This window comes from Sorex araneus, chromosome X (assembly GCF_027595985.1).
Source record: "Sorex araneus isolate mSorAra2 chromosome X, mSorAra2.pri, whole genome shotgun sequence".
In the NCBI taxonomy this organism is placed as follows: domain Eukaryota; kingdom Metazoa; phylum Chordata; class Mammalia; order Eulipotyphla; family Soricidae; genus Sorex; species Sorex araneus.
The window spans coordinates 253,479,909-253,505,628 of record NC_073313.1 but is presented as its reverse complement, the minus strand read 5'-3'; positions in this window follow the sequence as shown (position 1 = coordinate 253,505,628).

Sequence of the window (25,720 nt, the reverse complement as noted above, 5' to 3'; positions counted from 1 at the left end):
GGTGGTCAGGGGACTTTATGGGATGCCAGAAATTAAACCTGGGCTGGCTGCATATAAGACAAGTGTCCTTACACACTCTACTCCCTCTCTGGCCCCAAGGGACTGTTTCAATCTTTATATTTCTCCCTGGGGGGCTATGATAAACATTTGGGTAAGTCATTGTGTGCAATTTAGTCGCTATGAACCTGCCTCTACTATCATTCCATGTCCTCCTTCTCCCAAAGTAACGACCATCTTGATTTGATGTTTATCTTTTCCAGTTCTACTTTTAACTTTTATTATATGTGTACCCATAAACAAAAACAGGATTCTTCCCATGGGTTAAAGCCTATAATCTTTTCCTTGGATGGCTAAATTCCTAACGTAGGGAGTTTATATCCCTATAAAACATGGATGTTTTCCCAAACCAGATGATTTCTGAGATGTGTATTCCAAGCAACCTACCAATCCAGGGATTGTAATGCTTATCTTTGGAGGAAACAGCAAAGCTGTGTTTATTTAAATGCACATGTGAAGAACATTTTGAAATACAGCAAAGGAGTAAAAGGTCATAGTGACCAGGGCACACTACAACTCTCTTCACACACAAAAACAATCTCCAGAACAGAGGGAATTACCCAATAACTAATAAAGAATGTCACAGAGGCAAATCTGGAAATTGGTTAAATATTTTCTTTGGACACCCAAAGGGTCTGACAAGGACATTTAACCCTTGTTAATAAATTCCACCCTGCCAGTTCATCAGCTTGTAGATTCAGTCTTAGCTAACTCAGGTGCTTCCTTGTCCCTAAAAGGCTCTGAGTGTGCATGGCTTAAAGACTGGGGTAAATTCCTAGAAATGATTCATTATGCACTTTTATCATTAGGATATAATGGAGCGTAAGTTCCCAAACTTAGATGGTAGGGCCTACTGCATAGTGAGGGTATATCTTATAGCCTACGGTGACCATCGCTGGATATACGGTCTGTTCTAGACTGAAACATTGTGATACAGCCCACTGAATTCTGCTGTATCTTCCAGAAGGTGATGACAAAGTAATGATGTGAGTGAAAGTGTCCTGTAAAGAGTGTTCCCCTAGTAAGCCACTAGCTAAGGGATGATGAAAAAGCCTGACCCCATGGGGGAATTATGCAAAGTAACCTACTCCTCAGTACTGTGCCCACCTTATTTGAAGCCCAGAGTTGGATTTTCAAAGTCATGTCCCCAACTGTCATAAGAGTCACCTGGGAGTATGACAGAGTAGAACCTAAAGAACCAGGTAGTTCTAGATTCCTGCACACCCAGAAATATCAAACAGCTGGGATAACTTAGTTTGGACCACTGAAAGCAAAGACCTATCTGATCCAGAGGCTGGTGCACTAAAGGGCAAAGGTGACCCAAGAAAGTCAAAGCAGCATAGGTGAGTCCTGAAGAGCATATAATACCTGGTGGAGTTGATGTTTCACATCGAAACGTTCAGCAATAACTAAATATATATATATACATATATATATACATGTATATATATATGGAATCACCAAGAGATATAGTTACAAAGTCGTTCAGGATCGGGTTTCAGTCATACAACATTCCAACACCCGTTCCTTCACCAGTATGTGTTTCCCACCACCAATATTCCCAGTTTCCTTCCTGTCACCCTTCTCCCAATCTGCCTCTGTGGCAGGCACTTTTCCTCTTTCTCTCTCACTCTCTTTTTCCCTCCTTCCTTTCGGGCATTATGGTTTGCAATACAGGTACCAAAAGGTTATCATATTCATCTCTTTACCAACTTACAGCACTCAGCTCTTGTTCAGAGGGGTCATTTACAGCTGACACTGTCACCATGAACTTCTCTACCGTGACTTTCTCCCCCCTTCATCACTTGCAGCAGGCTTCCAACCAGATGCCAGACCTCCTAGTGACCAAATCTTTGAGGTAATAGGGTGAATATCATTTAAGAAATAAGCATGTGTGTTGTAAGATTATTTGGTGTTTGTTATTTCCAAAGGCCCTCCCAAATCATACCAAGAAAACAGACTTTAAACATCCATTCTATAAATCCAACCTTGACTGAAAATCAGTGAGCTAGGTAACTTAAGTAAATATTGTTTTGTGTGACTCATAATTGCATGTAGGTGCAGATTTCATACATATATATAACACATGTATAAACATATGTATATTGTATAAATAAATGTGCATGTGCTTGAACACATAAATGGCCTGACTTCATTTTACTAATTAAGTCAGTATGTATTTGGTCCCATCATAAACTATGTCAATGTACTTGACAATGTATTCGAGGGGGGTGCATTTTGTTCTTACAGACCATAATAACCCCTTGTCTCTGCCTTAGTGGACACACAATTCTAGAATTCATGCCAGGCTCAATTCTAAGCTCTGTATATGACCTAAACTTAATTTTCCCCCTGGAATCAGTAAGAAACTCAATGGCTGAATAAAATGCAAACAAATCTGGGTAAAGAATAACTCCCATCCCTCTGTAGGAAACCCAGGTGCCAGGGAAAAGAAGTTCATATAATAAAAGTAAATTAGTAAAATGAGATCCTCACCCACACCATCCATGGGGATATCAGAGTTGATGGCTCTGGACAATTGTGACGTAGGATAAGGTTACAGCAAGGACATTGGAAACAAATCATAGGCCTGGTCTGCGCTGTTCAATTCAGAAGATGGGTTATGACTGATAGGGCACTTTCAACATACATAAGCAATGGGCAGGCTGTGACTGGATACTCTCTAATAAAAACATGTGCCCTTCCCTCCCTTAACATTTATTTGCCACAGACCCAATAAATATTTCATGGATACGAGAGAGAAATAAATCGCCTCCAGGGACTCTAAGTGGTGGTAACTCCCAGTCATAATTCCGTCTATCACCAGCACCAAATTCTCTCAGCATGGTGAAGGCACTGTGTCCTGAACTGCGCTGGGAGGAGGCTAGAGGCCGGTGCTTCTAAGTCGTGTCAAGAGCACTGCAGCTGAGTGGCATGCAGAGGAGAGGGAGGGACTCGAAGGAGGGAAAACAGCTTCTCTCTAGCTCCACTGCACTATTCTTCAATCTGCATTTTTCAAAATGTCTTTGAGTTTGTTTGGGAGTCATACCTGGCAGTGTCCAGGGCTTACTCTGGCTCTATGGTGTTCACTCTTGGCAAGGTTTCCAGGGATATGTAGGCTTCTCAGGATCAAACCCAGGTCTGCTGCATGCAAGGCGAGCACCTTATCCATTGCACTATTTCTCTGGCCCTACATCTTTTTGTTGGGTTTACTCATAGGAACATATTTGTGTTTGTACTATTAGTAGCCCCTTCCTTTAAAAAAATTTTTTTTGGTGAGTCACAGTGAGGGTACAGTTACAGATTCACACCTTTTCGTGCTTGTTTCCCCCTCATGGAATGTTCGAGAGCCCATCTCTCCACCATGTCCATTCTCCACCACATATGAACCCAGTATCCCTCCCACCCACCCCCATGCCATCCCCCCCACCCCACCCTGCCTCTGTGGCAGGGCATTCCAATTCGTTCTCTCTCTTTCCTTTTGGGTGTTGTGGTTTGCAACAGGGTAGCCCCTTCCTTTTAATTTATATTTTCTTATTTCTTCTTTACATCTAGAATAGCACTCTAGCACTGTAGCACTGTTGTCCACTTGTTCATCAATTTGCTCCAGCAGGCACCAGTAACGTCTCCTTTGTGAGACTTATTGTTACTGTTTTTGCATATCCAATATGCCACGGGTAGCTTTCCAGGCTCTGCCCTGCAGGTGGTCTATTCTCGGTAGCTTTCCGGGTTCTCCGAGAGGAACAGAGGATTCAAACCCAGGTCAGCCTCATGCAAGGCAAACACCCTACTTGCTGTGCTATCGCTCCAGTCCATATCACTCCAGTCACATTACATGTAGAATCACTGTATCACTGTATCACTGTCATCCCGTTATTCATCGATTTGCTCAAGCGGGCACCAGTAATGTCTCCATTACTGTTGGGTGCTAGTGTAGCCCAATGGTGCATTGGGGACTCTTTCAGGATCAGAGGAATGAGGACTGTCATTGTTACTGATTTTGGGATATCAAGTACGCCACGAGTAGCTTGCCAGGCTCTGCCGTGCAATGTAGAATACTATTATTAATTGTATATTGATTAGGTTTACAACAAACTTATTGAACTTTTATTAAAGTAGTTTGTAGAGCCTCTTTGATATTCTATATAAAAATATTCTACATGAAAACAATAACTTTATTCTTACCTATTAATTACCTGTTCTACTTTTCTTACATAATGATACTATCTGAAGTCTAACTTTCAATGTAATTAAAAACAATGGTGGTGAACATACTTTTCCTGACTTTGGTAAGATACTATAGCAATTAACCATGAACAATATTTGATAAAAGCTTTTTATAGTTGCCCTTATCAAGTTAAAAATGTCATGTTGACTCATAATTCACTATGAGAATTTATAATAAACACAGGTAGTTTATCAAATACTTTTTGTTCATTTTTGCATTGATCATAAGGTGTTTTGTCTTTGAGATGTAATTAGGTTATAATAAAATAGATCTTCTGAGGATAAAGCATTTTTGGAGTCACTAGATAAAATCTTTGTCATGATGATTAAGTTTTAATTTAAAGTGCTGAACTTAATTTGCCAGATTTTATTAGTTTGTATTATTCTACAGTGATGTTGGCTCATTATTTTTTTCATACTGCTTTTGACTAGCTTTCAAATAAAATAATCTTAATTTCTTAAATAAGCTATGGTGGAATTTTTCCTCTTTTTCCATCTTCTGAAAGAGTTTTGCCTTTGTTACTTGCTTGATATTTGGGTAAAATATTTTTTAAAAGTAGCTAAAAAGCACCCAAAAATGGGTGTTTGTTGTTCCATATGAATTTCAGGAGAACTCAATCCATTTATTTGAAGAATTTCATGGATATCCATATAGGGATCGCATTGAATCTGTATAGTGCTTTGGGGAGTATTGCCATTTTGACAATGTTAATTCTTCCTATCCATGAGCAGGGGATATGTTTCCATTTCCTCGTGTCCTCTTTTATTTTGTGGAGTAGCATTTTGTAGTTTTCTTTGTAGAGGTCCTTTACCTCCTTAGTTAGGCTGATTCTGAGGTACTTGATTTTCTGGGGCACAATTGTGAATGGGATTGTTTTTTTTCATGTCACTTTCCTCTGCCTCATTATTTACGTATAGGAAGGCCATGGATTTTGGGGTATTGATTTTATTGCCTGAAACTTTACTGTACAAGTCTATTGTTTCTAGGAGTTTCTTGGTAGAGGTTTTAGAATTCTCCAGATATAGTATCATATCATCTGTGAATAGTGAGAGCTTGATTTCTTCCTTTCCTATCTGGATGCCCTTAATGTCTTTTTCTTGCCTAACTGCTAAAAAAATGCTCCTCATCACTAATCATCAGGGAGATGCAGATCAAAACAACTGTGAGATACCACCTCACACCACAGAGACTGGCCCACATCCAAAAGAACAAAAGCAACCGCTGTTGGCGTGGATGTGGGGAGAAAGGGACTCTCCCACACTGCTGGTGGAAATGCCGACTGATTCAGCCCTTTTGGGAAACAGTATGAACACTTCTCAAAAATTTAAAAATTGAGCTCCCATTTGACCCACCAATACCACTCCTGGGAATATATCCCAGAGAGGCAGAAAAGTATACTCGAAATGACATCTGCACTCGAATGTTCATTGCAGCACTGTTTACAATAGCCAGAATCTGGAAAAAACCCAAGTGCCCGAGAACAGATGACTGGTTAAAGAAACTTTGGTATATCTACACAATGGAATATTATGCTGCTGTTAGAAAAAATGAAGCCATGAGCTTTGCATATAAGTGGATCAACATGGAAAGTACCATGCTAGGTGAAATGAGTCAAAAAGAGACAGACATAGAAATATGGCACTCACCTGTGGAGCATAAAGTAACAGGATGGGAGACTAACACCCAAGAACAGTAGAGATAAGTACCAGGAGGTTGGCTCCATGGCTTGGAAGCTGGCCTCACAAGCTGGAGGGAAAGGCAGCTCAGATAAGGAAGGGAACACCAGAGAAAGCGTTGTTTGGGAACCTGCTGGGGATGGGAGATGCGGGCTGAAAGTGGACTATAGATCAAACACGATAGTCACTCAATACCTCTATTGCAAACCAAAACACCCAAAATGAGGGAGAGAAGAAAAGGGAATGCCCTGCCACAGAGGTGGGGTGGAGTGGGGGGAAAGGAGGGGGAGGGATACTGGGATCATCCGTGGTGGAGAATGGGCACTGGTGGAGGGATACAACTCGAGCATTGTATGACTGAAACATAAGCATGAAAAGTTGTAAGTTTGTAACTGTACCCTCACAGTGATTCACTAATAATTTTTTTAAAAAAAGCACCTAAAAATAATATACTTTGGACCTGGTTATATTAGCAATGTGACATTTTTAATATTTATTTAAGCTTTATATTTCTTCAATTGGTTATAGTAAATAGCATTTAGATAATTTGTGTACACTAATTGTCATGAAGTCATTCTGTATTTTCATTTTATGAATTCTCTCGTGTCTTTGCAATGATGATCCTGCTTTTTATACTTTAATCATATACCATAATTCATAAGATACATGCTGTTTCATATTTATTTTATATTTTGATCATTGTTTTCTTTTTTTTTTTTGCTTTTTGGGTCACACCCAGGGATGCTCAGGGGTTACTCCTAGCTTTCCACTCAGGAATTACTCCTGGAAGTGCTTGGGGGACCATATGGGATGCTGGGGATCGAGCCCGGATTGGCCGCGTGCAAGGCAAACGCCCTACCCGCTGTGCTATCGCTCCGGCCCCCATATTTTGATCATTGTTTTCTATACCCAGCTTTTGGTTTCATTAAAGTTCTGTTAGATTTCTTTGCTGCAACATTACTTTCTATTCTTATTTTATACTTTACTTCATTCTGGTTTAGGTATGTACTGCTTTTTAACCCAAGTCTTTTTATTGACTCAGATCATTCACATTTTTACTCTTTCTCATCCTAATATGGACATGGATTGACATAATTTAAGTGCTACTCTACTTTCATCCAACTATGTGCATATTTTTACTGCCATTTATTTCTCAACATCTTCAGCTCTCTGATTCCATATCTGGCTTTCATGTTCATTTTATTATTTCTAATTTGATTTTTCTCCCCCAAATTACACTAGCTTCAAAGTATATTTATATAATGTGCATTCTTAAATGTAAAATACAAGTTCCATATATGGCTGTTATGTGAAAGCTATTAATTGTATTGATTGAAACTTTTCTATTTTCCTCATATGGTACTTGCTACACATATCAGTTCTGAATATTTTGAATGCATTAAAATATTGCATCTTGAGGTATGTGTCAACTTCTACTTATAATTCACTCTTTATACCAACCTCAAAGATCTTCATATACTCAGCCAATCATTACTGTTGACATTTAGGTGAATATCACCCTTTCTTGTGAAATCATAATTTTTAATATTTTTGAACAATTATATATTTTTTCTAAGTGATAGTACAAGCACATTTTAGAAGTTTTATTTTTTCATTCAGAAGCAGAAATGTAATAGAAGATATAGTAGGGAGATATGTATTTGTGTTAGATTCATGTTACATATTAAAGACAAAGACAAAGTGTTTTGAAAGAGCACATCCTATAGACCATCTTTAGTACATCTAATCCAATTTGCTCATATCTGAGACTTTCAATAAAAGAACACTCAGGAGGCTTCTGCTGGGTTTTTCTTTTCACATGTACTAATTATTATACCTACAATCACATAATCAACCTCTTGGGTTGTGAGGAAAAACAAGGGGTGAGTGGTTAATTGCAAACCCAAGTGGCCTATTGCTTGTGCAATCAGCAGACCTTTGCATATTAAATTTGGTGCCCAGTTATGGCATAAATATTATAAGTGGCAGAAGCTACTCTTTTAAAGCTGACTTCAAATATTCATTTTTAATTTCCTCAAACTCTTTAACCCTGTGCAACTCTTAAAAAGCTCAGGCACAAAATGAAAAGATTGCTCTCTTTGTCACACTGATGTCATTCTTTCCACTATATATACCTACATACTTTATTCCTTCATTTGTGACTTTTGGATCATCTGAATCTCAAGCTTAAAATTAAAATAGAAGCAATAGGTAAAGTTTGTCTCTATTTGTGTTTTAATACTCGAATGCAGTTCAATTACCTCTTTAAAGCAAGTAGGGGTTCTTTTCAGAACCATTTGCTAAATTCATAGTGCCAAATCTAAAATAGAAAACAGTATATATATGTATATATAATGTTAATTATGTTCTTTGTCCTCTAGGTCTAATGAGACTCAAACCCTCATAATGGGAAATAATTTAACAACAATATTAGCTTAGATGATGAGCCTGGTTTTCTGACCCATATGGTGATGTACAATGATGTGTTCCAGATGTACATTAAAGTCCCAGCCACATTCACTCAACACTGGAACTTTCTTGGAAAGTGCAAGTTTGGGATATTTTTAAAAGGATCCAAATAGTACTTAGATTCACTAAATCAATTTTGACCTCATCAAAAAGAGTCTTTACAAGATACCACTAGAAAACAATTTTTATGAATTGGACATACAAGGATAACATTTAATTCGTTCCTAAAAGTGAAAGCTATAATCCAGTAATTGTGATCAGAGTATTTGTCTATGATCCTAGACAAGTCTACAAAACTTTGAGAAAGAATTAATCTTCCTGAAGTCTCAATTTTTCTATATGCAAAATAGGAATAGTAGTAATCCAATGCCCAGTTGCCCTGGAAGTAAAAGTGCACTGTCACTGTCATCCAGTTGCTCATCAATCTACTCAAGCGGGCACCAATAACATCTCCATTGTGAGACTTGTTGTTACTGTTTTTGGCATATTGTATACACCACGGGTAGCTTGTCAGGCTCTGCTGTGTGGGCGGGATACTCTCAGTAGCTTGCCAGGTTCTCCAAGAGGGGCGGAGGAATAGAACCTGGGTCAGCCACGTTCAAGGCAAATGCCCTACCGCTGTGCTATCGCTCCAGCCAGGTCAAATAAATGCACACTAAAAATTGACCAACTCGGGCTGGAAGATCAATGGCCTGAATATATGCTTTGTATACAGAGACCTGGGTTCAATCACTGGCACTGCATGGTTCCCTGATTGCCACCAGAGCTAGGTGTAGGTACACCTGAGCTAGGTGTCGGCCCCAACCCCAGCACCACAAGGTGTAGTCCCAAGACAGAATAACAGAGAACTTGCACTCTGAGCTAAGATGTGGCTCAAGGATGAGGGCTTGTGTTGCATTGGTAGGTGCTCTGCCCTGCGCCACCAGCACCTTAGAAAGCCAAAGAAAAATAATAATAAATCATGGCTTGTTAAGAGACCATGCCTCCGTTTAATGTTACTCTAGGCTTACTATGAACTTCTGGCCTATAACTTGCTTTGACTTTCTAGTAAGTTATCACAACAATCACATGTTTAGAATTCTCCTTTGAGTGGTGTGTGTTTGTGTGCATCTGTGTGTGTCTGTGTGCATGTGTGTTTTTCCTATTTTCTGCACGTTGCAACTGAGTGTCAAAGGCAATCCTCTTCAAGTCAAGCATGTGGGAATAAGCTGTCCTTTAACATGACCCAAGATTGTTTAATTCAATCCTCCGTATTTGCCTACCCAACTTCAATTTCCAGGTAAATTTTACAGTTGACTTCGGAATCAAGCCGCTTTCCCACGGGCGGAAAGGTTTTAATGAACTCAGAAAACATCCCTCTCCCCAAACTCCTCTTATTGTGAGGTTCATTGTGTCTTTGAGCTGGAAAGCCTTCTTTCTTTCAAATTGTCTCCAGCAGTTTTATGTGATCAAATTCATCCAACGTGTCCTGGTGAATTAGGACTGACAGCTCAAATGCTACTTTTTTAAGGATCGGTATCCAAAAAAAAATTTTCAATGCATTTGTTCACTCTTCAGTCTATGTCATCTTTACTGTCACACACATAAAACTGTGAAGCCCTGCTGTTAGAAGCAAAGGATCATTTAATAAAATAAACAAGAAGCAAAGGAGTTAATGGCATTCTAAGGATGCTTTAAATTTACCCCCAGAAAGGGCTCAATGCTTGCCTCCAAAGATCAGTTAACATATAGATTCCAGTATCCCGAGGACTATTCTACTGGCCCTGGACCCACAGAAAGGACAGGAAGCTGCTATCTTATGCCACCAGAAACTGGTTAATCCACCTGTGCATCAAATATTTCCTCTCTAGCAAATAGTGCTACTAAGAATATGTGCTAAGCGTCAAGGTAGACCTTAGAAAATTATACAATAGTGTATAAAAACATAGAACAATTTAGTTTCACATTTTCATTCCTATATTACTCTTGTAGTGCATAAACATTAGCTCATAGACATCTCAGTGTGATATGAGTCAATTTGGGGAGGTACTTTTTATAAAGCCATTTACTAAATCAGCAATCATAAGCCAGCTCCCTGCAAAACTTTACGCTCTGATAAACTCAAAAGCATTTATGGATATTAATCCTGTGGCTTTGTTTACCTTTCGATATTTCTGTAGTGATTTTCCTTCTGTTTATGGGAAAATCACCCATTTTATTTTACTTACTTACATTATGTCAATTTACAGAATTTGTTTTTAACCAAGTACATTGCCTTGTAATTATTTCCTCCAAAGTCCATCTATTTTAAACATGAGGATAACTTTACTTTTGTTCACCTTTTATACCATACAGAAACATTGATTATAACTAAAATATGTTGAAATGTTTTCTTTTTTTTGGAAGGTGACTTAAGTTAATTCTTTGATATGTTTTGAGTAAGGTAGAGACCTAAAGTCATTTGCCATGTCCCCAGTAAACCCGCTCACTTGTGAGCACTGAACTGGGGGAAATTTTGGCTTTGTGGCTTATAGAAAATGCAGGGCAGAACAAATATTTCTCTTCCTATGAAGAACAAGTTCTTAGACCATGCAGCTAATATGAAATTCAGAAGATTTGAGTAGAAGAGTCTGGCATGACAGATGAGCTCCCCCTCATTAGACAAAGTACATACAAATCATTTCTCAGACAACAAATTCAAGCGTGCATGAAACAAATGGGAGATATGGGGCTCACTAGTCTAAGGGGGGGGTAGTGAAAATATCAAGTTATCAAATCAGGGGCCAGAGTGATGATACAGTGAGTATGATACTTTCCTTGTACACAGCTGATGAGGGATAAATCCCCAGCACCCCAGGTAGTCCCCTACAAGGAGTGATCCCTGAGTATAGAGCCAGGAGGAGGCTTTGAATATCTCTGGGTGTATATCCACTTGCCATTGTGGGGGGGGGAGAAAAGTTTTGTGTATTTTTAAAAAAATAATTGAAAGGAATAGCAATTTTTAAGTAGTCTGGAGAGGATGAGATAGCTTATTAATAGAAAGTGCGGATACATTGGGCTTTAGGAATGAGGAAAAGGGGTGTTTCTTAGTGTCCTTTAAACATAGCTGTTAGAGAGGTAATAGGTGTTGGCTTTGTAGCAGCTGATCCGCATTCAAACCCCTGCACCGACCTATACAGGAATGATCCTTAACATAGAGCTAAAAATAAGCCCTGAGCACTGTCAGCTGTGCCCAGAAAAACATATCAAGAAAACAAAATCTTCCTCTCAATTTCTAGAAAACATTCTCTCTTTTTAGCAGCTGTTCCAATGATCTTCCTACTGAAACTCCTCCAGCTTCCCACGTTTTGTACACTCCATTCTTCCTCACCATCAATAATGCTTAGATTTTCCTATTGCACTGCCTCTTTCCCTTAGCTAGAAAATTGAGGTTAACTAAGCTAGCTCTCTTAACTCACACATTTATATTCTCATAAAACAAATGCTTGTATGACCTTGAACTTTCCTCACTTATGTGAAATACCAACTTGTCAAAACCGACTGTCTCTTGATTATACTTTTAGGAACTCCAATTTATTCTGCCATGGTCCAACTTTTTCTCATTTATTCATTTACTCACTCACTTGCTCTCAAATATTAATTTGATGAATATTAAGTTTATATTTATAGAGGAATCGAGTTAAAGGCTGGAAATATGGCAAAAATCGAACAAAACAAAGTTCCCATTCTCAAAAGGTCACAGCCCATTGGGAAGAAAGACAACTAAATAATTCCAACCGAGTAGACTATACATATGCACAGAAGCCTAAGAAACCATAGAAGATGCAATGATTTGCCTGAAAAGGCAGATGAGTTTTCAAAGCAGAAACTATGGGGCCAGAGCCACAGCAAAGTGGGAGGGTGTTTGCCTTGCATACGGCTGACCCGGGTTCAATCCCCAGCATGCCATATGTTCCCTGAGTGAGCACTGCCAGGAGTAATTCTCAAGTACAGAGCCAGTTAGTATGCCCTAAGCATCTCTGAGTGTGAACCACAAAGCACAAAGCAAAAAGATAAATAAATAAAATTAAAAAGTATGCCTGATACGGTTGCCAAGGCAAGAGTAGAAATTCATCAGCCAGACAGAGGAAGACTTAGCACCAGAGCACTGTCGTCCCATTGTTCATCAATTTGCTCGAGCGGACATCAGTAACGTCTCCATAGTGAGACTTGTTGTTATTGTTTTTGGCATGTTGAATATGCCACGCATACATTTCCAGGCTCTACCCTGCGAGTGGTATACTCTTGGTATCTTTTCGGGCTCTTCCAGAGGGATGGAGGAATTGAACCCAGGTCGGCCATGTGCAAGGCAAATACCCTACCTGCTGTGCTATCGCTCCAGTCCAAAGGAAGACATAAAAAATAATCATCAAGATCCTATGTGCCTGAAATAATGCTAAGCTCCTTCCGTGGATCATCTTACTTAATCCTAACAAAAGTCCCAGTGAGAGAGATGCTTTTTATTATCTTCCCTACCAGATGTCTAAAAGGGATCAGCAAGGTGTGTGACTTGCCCAAAGGGGATGTCAGATGTGGAGGGAACGTGCATGAGAGGTACCGTGAATGAAAAAGCAGGAAGAATTAGGAGAAGGGTTGGTAGTTTAATATGCTTAGGATGCAATAGGCGAGAAATCCTGTGGGGAAAAGTCAAGAAAATGAGACAAGCACCAGATCTGGAACCGGCTTATCTAGAGTTTGAAATAAATTCAGTAGACAGCGTGAAATACTTGAATAATTTCCCTATCTCCCCCTATAATGTTTTTGGCATGGAGAAGACAGAGATGTATGCGCCTGCTCCCAAGGTCCTTTCCTGCTACCTCTTTGCTCAGCTAATTAACTGCCATTGTGAGATGTGAGGGCTGACACAGATGTCCTCCCTCTCTGGGGCACATGGGCTTGACTTGCGCGGAAATAGCTATTACTTGTGGAGCTCAAGGTTTTCCATGGCTGAAAGAGCACAGAAAGTCTGACAACGAGGAGGAAGTAGAGCCAGAGGAATGCCATCAGCCATAAAACAAAAGTTTCCCATTCTCTACCTCTACACTTAGTTCAGAGAAAGGTTCGACTGCATGCAGAATTCTGGTGCCATCTCTAATCCTAGAGAATTTCCAAGAGAGGATAAGCCACTCAGTATCCAAATGTCCAATTTAGCGTTGTCCCATTTTGCAGAGTAAGCTCTGCAGTGAAGTACCAAGCCAAGTACCAAGAGAAGAGACCCTTTATGTTCCTGGTCTATGTTAGTTAAGTACATAGACGAGTGAATTTGTAAGCAAGATAAGGTATCCCTTGCCCAAAGTCAGATATTCAGATGCCCAAAAGACTGTGGCATAAAAAAAAATTAGATATACCTAATAAATACTCAGGGATCTCGATTTCCTATTATAATTCATAAGAAAAACATAGATATGATTCCGGAATAGATCAATAAGAAAGCACCTGCCTTGCAAACATGAGGTTACTGGGGTTGAGACTTCATTTCCCAGCACCAACTAACATGTATGAAGGGGGCCATCTTCATGGAGCTCTGCTATTTGGAACCCCCAGAGCCATCCCAAGTTGTATGTAATCATCACAACTGATGTGTGCAAGCTGGCAAGTTCTGTGTGCGAGCAACACACCAAATTAATGCTGTCACAGCAGGAACAGCCACCACAAAGGAAAGAGAAAAAAAATGCTGCTTAGCCCCAAAAGGAATAAATAGAAGCCATTTTCAGATCATTAAATTAAACTTTCTGAGGATTCTCCTTCTCATCAGTGCTGCCAGTGGTATAAGCTATCCAGATAGCGGGAGGGAGAGAAAGCTGAAGTGGCAACCAAGAACAATAAGAAACCAACCACTGTATAAAATAACTCAGCAGCCAGGTGGAGAGCACAGTGTAGCAAAGAAACAGCAATGCGCTCTGCAGATTCAAACAAAGGAGAGTGTACTTCTCTTTGCTGAACCTTTCCCCAGTACTTGATAATACGTAGAAAAGCGAGTACCATTTGGATATCACGGCTGCTTCCTCACCACAAATGGAAGGCGAAAGGTGAAGCAAAGTAAATGAACAATCCACAAATTGAAAAGCGTGAAACCGACTACATTCCAGCTCCCTGTGTGTGTGGACAAATGAATGTGTTGTCACATTCACATCACAATAGCTCTGTATATGAGTGATTTGTATTTTTACAGGCTCTTGTCTCATCAGTCAAAAGAAAATCCTGTCCAGTGCAAAGAATTCTGACAATCAGCATTTCCAAGAATCTCCATGGATTGACAAATGTATGTTTATTTTTAAATCCCTGTCAGTCACCTCATGCTAGACATTCTTTCTTCCTCTTCGACTTTGCCTCTTTTTTTTTCAGCCCTCACTCATAACCACACAATGTATATGGAATAGAAGAAAACCAAGACTCATGTTCAATTATTTCTGATTCTGCATTTAATGTTCTTATGCATACTGGATTCTTATTATCTGATCCAAAAAATAATGGAGCAGTCTAAGATGAATACATTTCTTTTTTAAAATTTTTTTACTATTGAATCACTGTGAGATACACTTACAAGCTTTCATGTTTTAGTTTCAATCATACAATGATCAAACACCCATCCCTCCACCAGTGCACATTCTCCACCACCAATGTCCCCAGTATACTCCCCTTCTCAACCCTCCCCCTGCCTCCGTGACAGACAACTTCCCCTATACTCTCTTTCTACTTTGGGGCATTATGGTCTGCTATACAGATACTGAGAGGTTATCACGTTTGGTCCTTTATCTACTTTCAGCACACATCTCCCATCCTGAACAATTCCTCTGACCATCATTGTCTTAGTTATCCCTTCTCTGTTCCAGCTGCCTTCTCCCCCAGCTCATGAGACAGGCTTCCAACTATGGGGCAATATTCCTGGCCCTTGTGTCTACCGTCCTTGGGTATCTGTCTCATATTATGTTATTTTATAGATGAATAAATTTCTATTAGTTATAATCAAGAAGACATGGATCATGTCATTGTAAGATTTTAGGATTCAAGTTAGTCTAGCGCTCTACCACAAAATGTTCATTTGTAACCAGAACACCATTCTACTTGCTCATCCATGCACTCATTTATTTGTTTTATTTCTATCATTATTTTTCCTTTATACATTAATTAAATGTCTAATATATAAGACTTAGAAACATGCACTTCTTGAAATTGTTTTATCATTGTGATAGAATAACCCAGCCCCCGTGATATTCTTGGAACCCAAAATGTTGCAGAAATCAATGTCTTCCAAAAACCTTCCATTCCTTAATCTGTCTTGTAGATCCTAGAGGCATGGGTTCCCTCAGCTTCAAAATCATCAGTGATTTGACAAAGACTTCACAGTAATTCTCTTTATCTTTCAAGGACCCTCGTGTGATGCTAATCTAACTAGCTATCTCTAAGTCTGTTACTGAAATAATAATGCCACTTTAAACATGATGTAGTAGAGAGCCAACTGGATAAAGAGAAGGAAAAAGTAGATTTGAATCTCATCTCTACCATTAGCCCTGTGAACTTAAAAAAATGAATGTGTTTGAGTCCCAGTTATTTTAGGAGAGAATAGATTTGGATTCTACATAGCACTGTCTACAGCACTGTCCTCCCATTACTCATCGATTTGCTCGAGTGGGCACCAGTAACATCTCCACTGTGAGACTTGTTGCTACTGTTTTTGGCATATAGAATACACCATGGGTAGCTTGCCAGGCTCTGCTGTGTGGGTGGGATACTCTCAGTAGCTTGCCGGGCTCTCCGAAAGGAATGGAGGAATCGAATCCAGGTTGGCCGTATGCAAGGAAAATGCCCTACCCACTGTGCTATCACTCCAGCCTTGGATTCTATAAACTTAAGAATTATTTTGTGGCATATCAAATATATCTGAATTCCTCTAAGCATAACTCCATGTTATTAATACTTTATTTAAATTTCACTCTAATAATGAGCAAACTAGATTGACTGAACAAAATTATAGATTGTGTAATTGCATAAACCTGGTTTTCTGGTTTGAAAACAGAGTACTGATTCTACTCTTTGGGCAGAGATGAGAGGCTTCGTAATCAGTTCTCATTGGAGCTGAAGAACCTCCTGAATACTCTCAGTCAACTATGATGGTTTAATATTTCGATGATACGAAAGACCATCAGGGTAACCATGGTGATATGATGCTCAGGGTCTTTCAGAGCTACAATCAGTGACCATGTGATACTAAGATGGGCTGGTCCTACAAAACATGTGCCTTAATCCTCATTACTATTTCCTTGGCATCTTTTCTATAAGATCAGATGACCAGAAAGGATGCTTCCAGATCAAAAAAATTATTACTTCTACCTTTAGTGTTGTCTCTCTAATCATTTATTCAGAACCAGCTCTTTAAATAAAGGTGACCCCAAGACTTAATTCTTTGTACAACCTCTGAAAAGTCATAGGAAATGGGACTAGTAGATTCTGAAGCAGACAGTGGTCAGTATATTTGGGGTAGTTGGTCAGTTTTTGCCATCTGGCTTACATTGATTTAGTTTGGGTTGTTGAACATGAATAACAGGAACAATTAAAATCACCTTACTTCTTTGTAAATCTAAGATTTCTATAGCAATTATCACCATGGTATCTTGATGTATTTTGACAGAAGAAATTTTATTTACTAAAAAATGTGGTAATAAAAAATAAACAAATAAAGGTGACTTTTTGAAGTTTCCCAAACATGTTTTCTTTTATATATGGAGCTACATATTTCATTATTTTAAAAAATCTGTCATTGAACAAGATAACTCACATTACTCTGATAAATATCTACAGTATGAGTTAACTCATGGGCTATAAGATATTTTCTTTTTTCTGCACAATCTAGGGAACATGTTCAAGATTAAACCATGACACATAGTTTAATGCTTTATACCAAGCCATGTATGCACTGTCTCATTTTGGCATATATAAAAGAATTCTGAGTCAAAGTTGGATCTTCATAGTAATAGGAATATTTCACTAATAAGCCTGAGAAGAATAAAGACATTACATAAAAATGGCACCATAAAATATGCATCTGTGGGCTGGAGAGATAGCACAGCGGGGAGGGCATTTGCCTTGCATGCGGCCGACCCGGGTTCTATTCCCAGCATCCCATATGGTCCCCTGAGCAACACCAGGGGTGATTCCTGAGTGCAGAGCCAGGAGTGACCCCTGTGCATTGCCAGAGGTGACCCAAAAAGCCAAAAAATATATGCATCTGTCCTCGTGTATGGCATCAGAAATCAGAACATTATGGAAGAAAATTCTATGCCATCCAGATGATTGGGTCATTGAAAAGATAGTTTTTTAGTTGATCATAGATGCATATAGTGACATAACCTTTGTTTAACAATAATTTAAAAAAAACCTTGATGATTAATAAGACAAGTCTGAGAGTAACTTGATTTAGTTTCATTCTCTCTGTTTTAGTGAAACATGTCTGACAAATTCCAAATTCCTATGACATGGAAATAACATGTAAAAAAATCTTACTGTTACCTTTTGACTTATTTACCAATAATTGGATTGTATTTAAAGTCTGCACATCACAAAGTCAACAGTTGTGTCACTCTATAGAGGTTGAGGAAAATCCTAGGAACCAGATGGAGTGCGAAGAGCTCTGATCTGCCCTCCTTCTCTCTGTGAACTAGAGCTAGTCCAAATCATTCTATAAAAGGTGTCTAAAGCTCTCTGATACTTTCACAAGATACATCTCAAACACCAACTTCCCCAACCTTAAACAACCCTGATCATTCTTATCATTGCTTTCTTTCATCACCGCACCCCCCTGTCAGATTAAGTCAACTGAGCTTTGTCTTTGATCCAAAGCATATTACTTGTCAATATCCTGTTCCTATTGATGGAAGCCTCATTTTTAACCCCACACCCTGAAAATATACACCCTAGGATACATAAGAACAAAGAATGCATATTGGGTTCTCCAAAGATCCCTAACCAGCAAGAATCTCTTTACTTCATATGGATTATAGTCTATACTTAATAAATAAAACTCAAAGAGTGTCATAAGTAAAAAAAAAATCAGTTAATTATGCTAAAGTTAACCTTTAAGATGCATTGTAGTGTCAGAGATATTAGGGTCCTCTAAATGTCTCGACCAGACATCACTGAGCTTGGGTGAAATAGGTCATATCCTCATTTGTACTGAGGCAGAATTTCCAGAAGAGCAGAGTAAGATGTGGCTCCCTGCAAACAGCTCACTTCTGAAAGGAAAAAAAGAGAAAATAGAGCTATGCATGATGCATTTACCAATCAGAAAATAATTTATTCTACCTCCCTTCAGGAATTGGAAAAAGACCAGAAATTATACAAGCAAATGCTCGCCCACTTGGAAGGAAGTATCAAGACTGAGGAAGAAGTAATTTATACTCATGGTCAACCAAAAGGACATGTATATCTATTAGAAAAGACATCAGCAGTCTTCAAAAACATATTGGTTTTGCCCTCATAAGGCGGCTCCTTATCAATTACTCTATTTTGAGTCTATATACCTGGGACCACTAGCAAGCAGTTTAGACTTTGTCCCCAGAATAACTCATATTATATCAGAACAATATGTCAGTCAAATCAACTCCAAGACCATACTCTTTCAAGATGAAAATTTCACTTTCTGTTGTACTTTCCACCCAACATACACAAATGTACTCCCACTGCCCAATAAAGTACTCATTGGACCTACAATTAAATTAAATGGTCACATAAGGTTATGTCTAAAAAGAAATACATAGGATTCTAATCTTTTGTTGTGCTGGGTGTTATTCATTCAAAGCCTTGAAAGTTATTAGCTTTTATTAATAAAAGCTTATTAATTAGCTTAGTTATTAAGCTAAGTTCTTAGGAGCTACATGTTTTAAAATACCCAAATAGTTCATAGGAATAGCAAGAAAAAAGTAAGGAAAGAAGGAAAGAAAGAAAGAAAGAAAGAAAGAAAGAAAGAAAGAAAGAAAGAAAGAAAGAAAGAAAGAAAGAAAGAAAGAAAGAAAGAAAGAAAGAAAGAGAGAAAGAAAGAAAGAGAGGGAGGAAGGAAGGAAGGAAGGAAGGAAGGAAGGAAGGAAGGAAGGAAGGAAGGAAGGAAGGAAGGAAGGAAGGAAGGAAGGAAGGAAGGAGAGAGAGAAAGAGAGAGAGAAAGAAAGAAAGAAAGAAAGAAAGAAAGAAAGAAAGAAAGAAAGAAAGAAAGAAAGAAAGAAAGAAAGAAAGAAAGAAAGAAAGAAAGAAAGAAAGATCACCCACCAAATTACAAATGCTCCTTCTTTGCTCCTTCTTGTACATTTTTCTTGTTGAAAAGACCCCTGTGAGAACGCTGAGCAAGTTTATAAACTGAAGCTCTATTGTTACTTTAATGATGAGATATTAAGGATTTGTAATGTCCCAGAGAAAATGGCCACTACTGAATCAAATTCCATATACATTCTGTCATGACCCTTCAGGATGCATGTCCACCTATAAGAACTGAATCACCTTGAAACTGTGGACTGTCACATGAATAGAGTGATCTTTTCACTATTTCCTTTTAACTGTAAGTGTAAACTAGAATACAGAATAGTTAATCTACAGTGTGTCTTACATCTGGCATTACCAATTTGAAGCTAGAGCTTCACCAGTTGTTCTATCTCAGTTGGCTTCTTCTTTAAATATCACTATTATTCTGTAAGACTGCTTAAAAAAGCAAGGAAGGCAGTCTCCTTTCTCTAGAAAAAGACATTTTTCTAAGCTTTGTCCCCATCAGCCAAACCAGAAAAGGGACTAAAATATAAGGGACTAAAATATCTGACACCCATGTGAACCAGTGAAGGCTGCCCACATGCATTGTTGTACTCATAAAAATAGTCTCTTGCCTATGTACAAAACCTCATTCACTCAGGTAAAAATACTGTTTGTCTTTCTTAGAAACTTTCATCCAGATCACAGTGGTTAAATGTCAACCTTTTAAGTATAATCAGTCTAATATAAACCTAAAATATCTAAAGTAAAAAACCATTTTTCCATGCTAAGACCAGGGCCCACAAGCATACATTTGACCCACCAAAATTCTTGCCATGGATACAATTTTTTTTCCTAAAATTCCACTTTTCTGCATTGATTTTTCCACATTACTGCATTTTCCATTCTGATACAAAAAATAATTGGAAAAATTTAAGTTCTCATCTGCTGCTCAGCACAAACACTCGGAGAAACTCCAATACACAGAGGTAGGTTTCTAATAAAAATAGGCAGAATCAACCCATTTATTCTTGTCATATTCGTAAATTTATTAACGTTACTGGTGCCCGCTCGAGCAAATCCATGAGCAACGGGATGACAGTGATAGAGTGATACTAATATTACAAGTCCCCTACAGATGGGAAGTGAAGTACATGGTAAAGAGAATTTTCAGACATGAAACCAAATGGCAGGAATAAGTTTGAACTGTCTCTTCCTTCACAGAGTCCTTTAGCAAAGAATTCCAATCCAGTTACTGGATGGTCAACATATCCGAAGCTATTGGCATGAAACTCAATTGAAAGGAATAGGACATAAAAAGGTGTTTTCCTTTTCCATTTTGCTGTCATCCTAACACAAAAGTTTACAGATGTGAAAGAAGAAAACCCATCTGATATGTACATTAATTCCTAGACTATCCCAGCTCACAAGCCAGTAAGGGATATGATAATTTATTGACTCAAAGAGGTTTAATTAGAGAGTCCTTTATAATTAAGTTCACAATGACTCATTTTCACTCTGGCCCAGGATATGTTTCTGACCAGCTGTTGCAGACTCTTTTCCCCACATGGACTAGTAGGAAATACCAAAAGAGACTTTCACCTTGGAAACATCATTGGACTGATTTTCCAGGTGGCTGTTAGAAGACTTCGCCAAGACCAGACTTTTCTCATATCTGCATAATTATAGAATGCTCAACTGGAAAGGATAACACAAACCATCTAGGATTATGTTGTCATTGCTCAGTTTAAAAACTGAAGTCTAGAGAGAACAAGTGGTATTTCTAGTCTCGGTATCTATAATGGCAAAAACAGGCTGGGACCCAGATCATGTGACTCTGAATAAGAAGCTCATAGCTCTTGCTGTCTTCTTCATTCCCTTGGATCAAGGATCACTTCTGGTCTCGCTCTGTTCTAGGGACTGCGATATCATTCACTAGACGAAGGAGGCATATGAGCTAAAACAATTAAGATTCCACCCAAATCACCTTACATGTTTGCCCAGGAAGGGAGGTGCAGACAGTCTTTATCTAAAGCCGCTTGACCTCTTTTGATGGAAAGCAACATCTGGTCTGCAGGCTTCCAGGGATGTTTCTGTTATCGAGAGGTAGCCAATTGCAGACAGATGTGACATTTCCTCAACACGCTGTGTTGACATCACTGACATACACCTTATTTGAACAATGGGCAGCGGAGCTTCTCAACACCTTTAAATCCCCAAGCGGCTTCAGCCCCAAATGGCAAAAGAGCTATTCTGGGCACTGAAATTCTCCATAGAGATGCAGAAAGAGTCCAGAGGCCCTGCTTATTTTTTCTACCTCATATCCTGTCACCTAATCCCCAAATATTCTCTTTCCTAAAGTAAATGGGAATTGCAGAATCCAGAGCTAAAGTCATGAACAGGTATAGGACTTGCCGGAGAGAAAATAACTGACTAAATCTTAGATTTCAGCCACCCAAAATGTTCTTATTTGAACGTTCTCTCCTACAGTTGTCATGTAGTAACTCAATTCTTACTCCAGTCCCTACTTTCCCCCTTTTTTTCCCTACCTATGTTTCTTTATTCTATAACTTACATAATGGACATGCAGATATTGCTGGTTGCAATTGCTCAAAAGGGAGAGTTTAGTCCAGAAAGGGAATGTGACAGGCCAGAGGTCATTTGGGTCATCGATGGCCAAAGTAGGATTACCACTGAGGATCCAGTTTTAATTTTTATCTTTATTTCAAGGGATAAAAAAAAAATTCAGACCCCCAAAAAAGTCATCACTGTGTTGCAAATTCGGTGATATGATTTTTATAGACTAATATATTAACTACAGTGGTTAGAATTGTCTTTGCTATAGTCTTCTCTCAGAAAAAGTGGCTAAAATGCTGCCTCTGTGAATTACACAGCAACAGGATCATTGCTTACAGTTCTTTCTAATCACTTCCTCTTCCTTAACTTTATATTTTTACTCTTGGCTACAAATGGTTCAGGGTATTTCACTCAGAGTACAAAGGAATTTATTGAGTGTTTACTATAAGCTGGATACTATTTACAGCTCCATTCTGTTACTGGCGCCCACTCGAGCAAACCGAAGATCAATGGGATGACAAGTGATACAAGTGATACTATTTACAGCATATCATAGGAATTAACTCATTGAATCCTCCAATGAGATAGATTAATGTTATCTTGAATGATAAATCACAATTATCCTGATGTAAAGGCCAAAGGTGAGTTAGAAATGGATCCAAGATTAGAGAGAATACAAAAATACAAAGTACTTGCCTTGTAACTGTCCTGGGTTGTCGCCAGCACTGCATATAATCCCTGAACCCCACCAGGAGTCATCCCTGAGCATAGAGCCAGGAGTAATTTCTGGTGTGACCTAGACCCCTAAAATAGAAAGTTTTTTAAAAAGGCAAAAATACCAAAGCCCATGCTAGAAACCACTGTGCTCTGCTCTTCCCAGACACATTAAAATCTCTCAGATCAGCATGGTAGGCTTAGGAGGTGCTTAATTAATTTAAAACTTTATTTAAACCAGGAAGTCTATAAACATATAAATACACACATTTATTTCATATATATATATGTTTTTTGCTTTTTGGATCACACCCGGCAATGCACAGGGGTCACTCCTGGCTCATGCACTCAGGAATTACTCCTGGTGGTACTCGGGGGACCATATGGGATGCTGAGATTCGAACCCGGGTCGGCCGCGTGCAAGGCAAACGCCCTACCCACTGTGCTATCACTCCAGCCCCTATTTCATATATTTATTTTATGGTAAAATAAAAATTTTTCAGCAAATCACTATTTTCCAATATTTCAAAACCATCTGCTTGGTTTATCTTTCCCCCATAAAAATAACCCAGATTGTATTTCAACAGAGTTCTATTTCATTCGTCCACACTATTTAAATAGAAAGTTTGGATGGGAAAGATGAGCTGATTTAAAGAAATACAACTGGCTCTTTTGAAACAGAAATAAATAGGGAATTAGGCAGGTTAGAGGTATCCCTAAATACCTTTTGAATGACAGAGTGGAAAACATCATTTATACCAACACACTGAACAACTGGAAGTTTGTTAATGTAACTTCTGCTCTACTTAATGTTAATATGCTATTAGATGGGTTTTTTGTGGCATATCTAACTGGCACATAACATCTAAACTCTGTTATTTCTAAATTAAGCTTAATAAAACAGAGGCTCATATAAGTACCTAACTATTGGTTTTGATAAAAAAAAATGTTACATTAATTCAGCAAAGGAGTAAATCAAAGTAAAAACATAAGAGGCATAGGAACTAGCTATTAAAAGAGAAAAAAAAGAGATGAAAGCAATACTTTGATTTCTTGCCTGGGTGCCTGGAAAAATGAACTGCAGAATAAGGTTTAAAATATTTGATGGATGTGTGGTGTGAGTATTCTTAGACTCACAATGAGTGTATTAATCTAAAGTAAATTAAAACAACTCTGAGTGAATAATTATCAGGACCCTGGGATTAAATGAATTTGAGGACCTAACTCAAATTTTGAGGACTGAAGTTCGGGTAAGTTTTCCACAAAAATAAGAAAGAAAATAAAGAACTTGGGTTTGTTTGTAAGTTTCTGTTTTTATACCATATCTGGCAGTGCTCAGGGCTCAGAGACACTCCTGGTAGAGCTCCATCGGACTATCTGCAAGGCTGGGGATTCAGCGGAAGGTTGGCTGCATGCAAGGAAAGTGCCTAAATACCTATATTATCTCTCTGGTTTACAGAATCACAGAAGAATATTTATAAAACTTCAATGAGCATAAATTAATCCCAAAAGAATGCAGCTCTATAACAGAGCAATTTCCCTGAATGTAAGTCCTCATCCCGACTTCCATTCTGATCTTAGGAACATTCTGATCATGGAAGTTAGCACCCCTTAAGAGCTTATGTTGCTAAATGAAGTCCCTTTCTTTAAAGGGTTCTAAAGTTAAGTAAATCTTTAAATGCCCTCATTCATTCGTAAGCTTTCCTTCCATAGTATCTCCAAGGTTTTGTATAATGCCTCCTTAATCCAAAGGGGAAAAAAAGTTGTGGGGATTAGTGCTTTTAGAAGATAATATTGAGGGCAGAGAGATAGAACATCAAGTAAGGTACTTGCCTTGCATGCTGATGACCCAGGTTCAATCCCTGGTACCCCATATGCCCCATGATCAACACCAGGAATAAGCCCTCAGCACAGCCAGGTGTAGCCCCAAATAATAAAACAAAACACAAAAACAACAGCTGTCTAGCCATCCAAGAAACTTTATCACCATTGGTTTATTTTCAAAAGGTGTAGGATAACATTGGGTTTGTCATTTCAGCCTTGCTGCAGGGAACTTAGTTTACCTTAAAGCAATGTCCTTTCTGTATGGACACAGGAAGACAGTTAATATTATGCTTTGTAACTTGGGAATTGATTGACTCCAATAATATTTACTCCTGGGCATCTGCTTTCTCAACTCAGTTGCCCTTAGTTCCTAGCACCCCAAAAGCAGGGTCCCGACGAGGGATGTAATGGACCCAAGGCAAGCTGTGAGCTACCCTGGCATTGAAATGGGCCAGGCCAAAGCGCCACGATACTCAACTATAAGTTGAGAACATGGTAATAGACAAATGCTGTCATGATCCAAAAGTGATGATGAGACTAGGACCCTGCTGGGTTTAGGAAGACTAACCTGACCTGAGAACTGTGGTCTGGAATATATAGTGAATGTCCCCAGGAAGAACCAAACTTCAAGTTTGATATATTTCTTACTGTGCTCATACAGAATAACATTGCTAGAAATATTTGAAGTAAATTTACTATAACTATTTAAGCAGATTACTAGCTGAGGAAAGAAGAAAGTGACACAGTCTGGATGGGATCCCACCCTTAAGCAGATCTCCTAGTAATCTGTAGTAATCTCCTTAGATGAGATTTTGTTAATCTCCTGGGGAAGTGGTCTTACCCCTCTTTGTTGATTTGTTAATGTTCAACCCACCTTTGTGTCACTACCCTATGTGATTGCTATATAAACTAAGACTGGAAGAGAAGACAG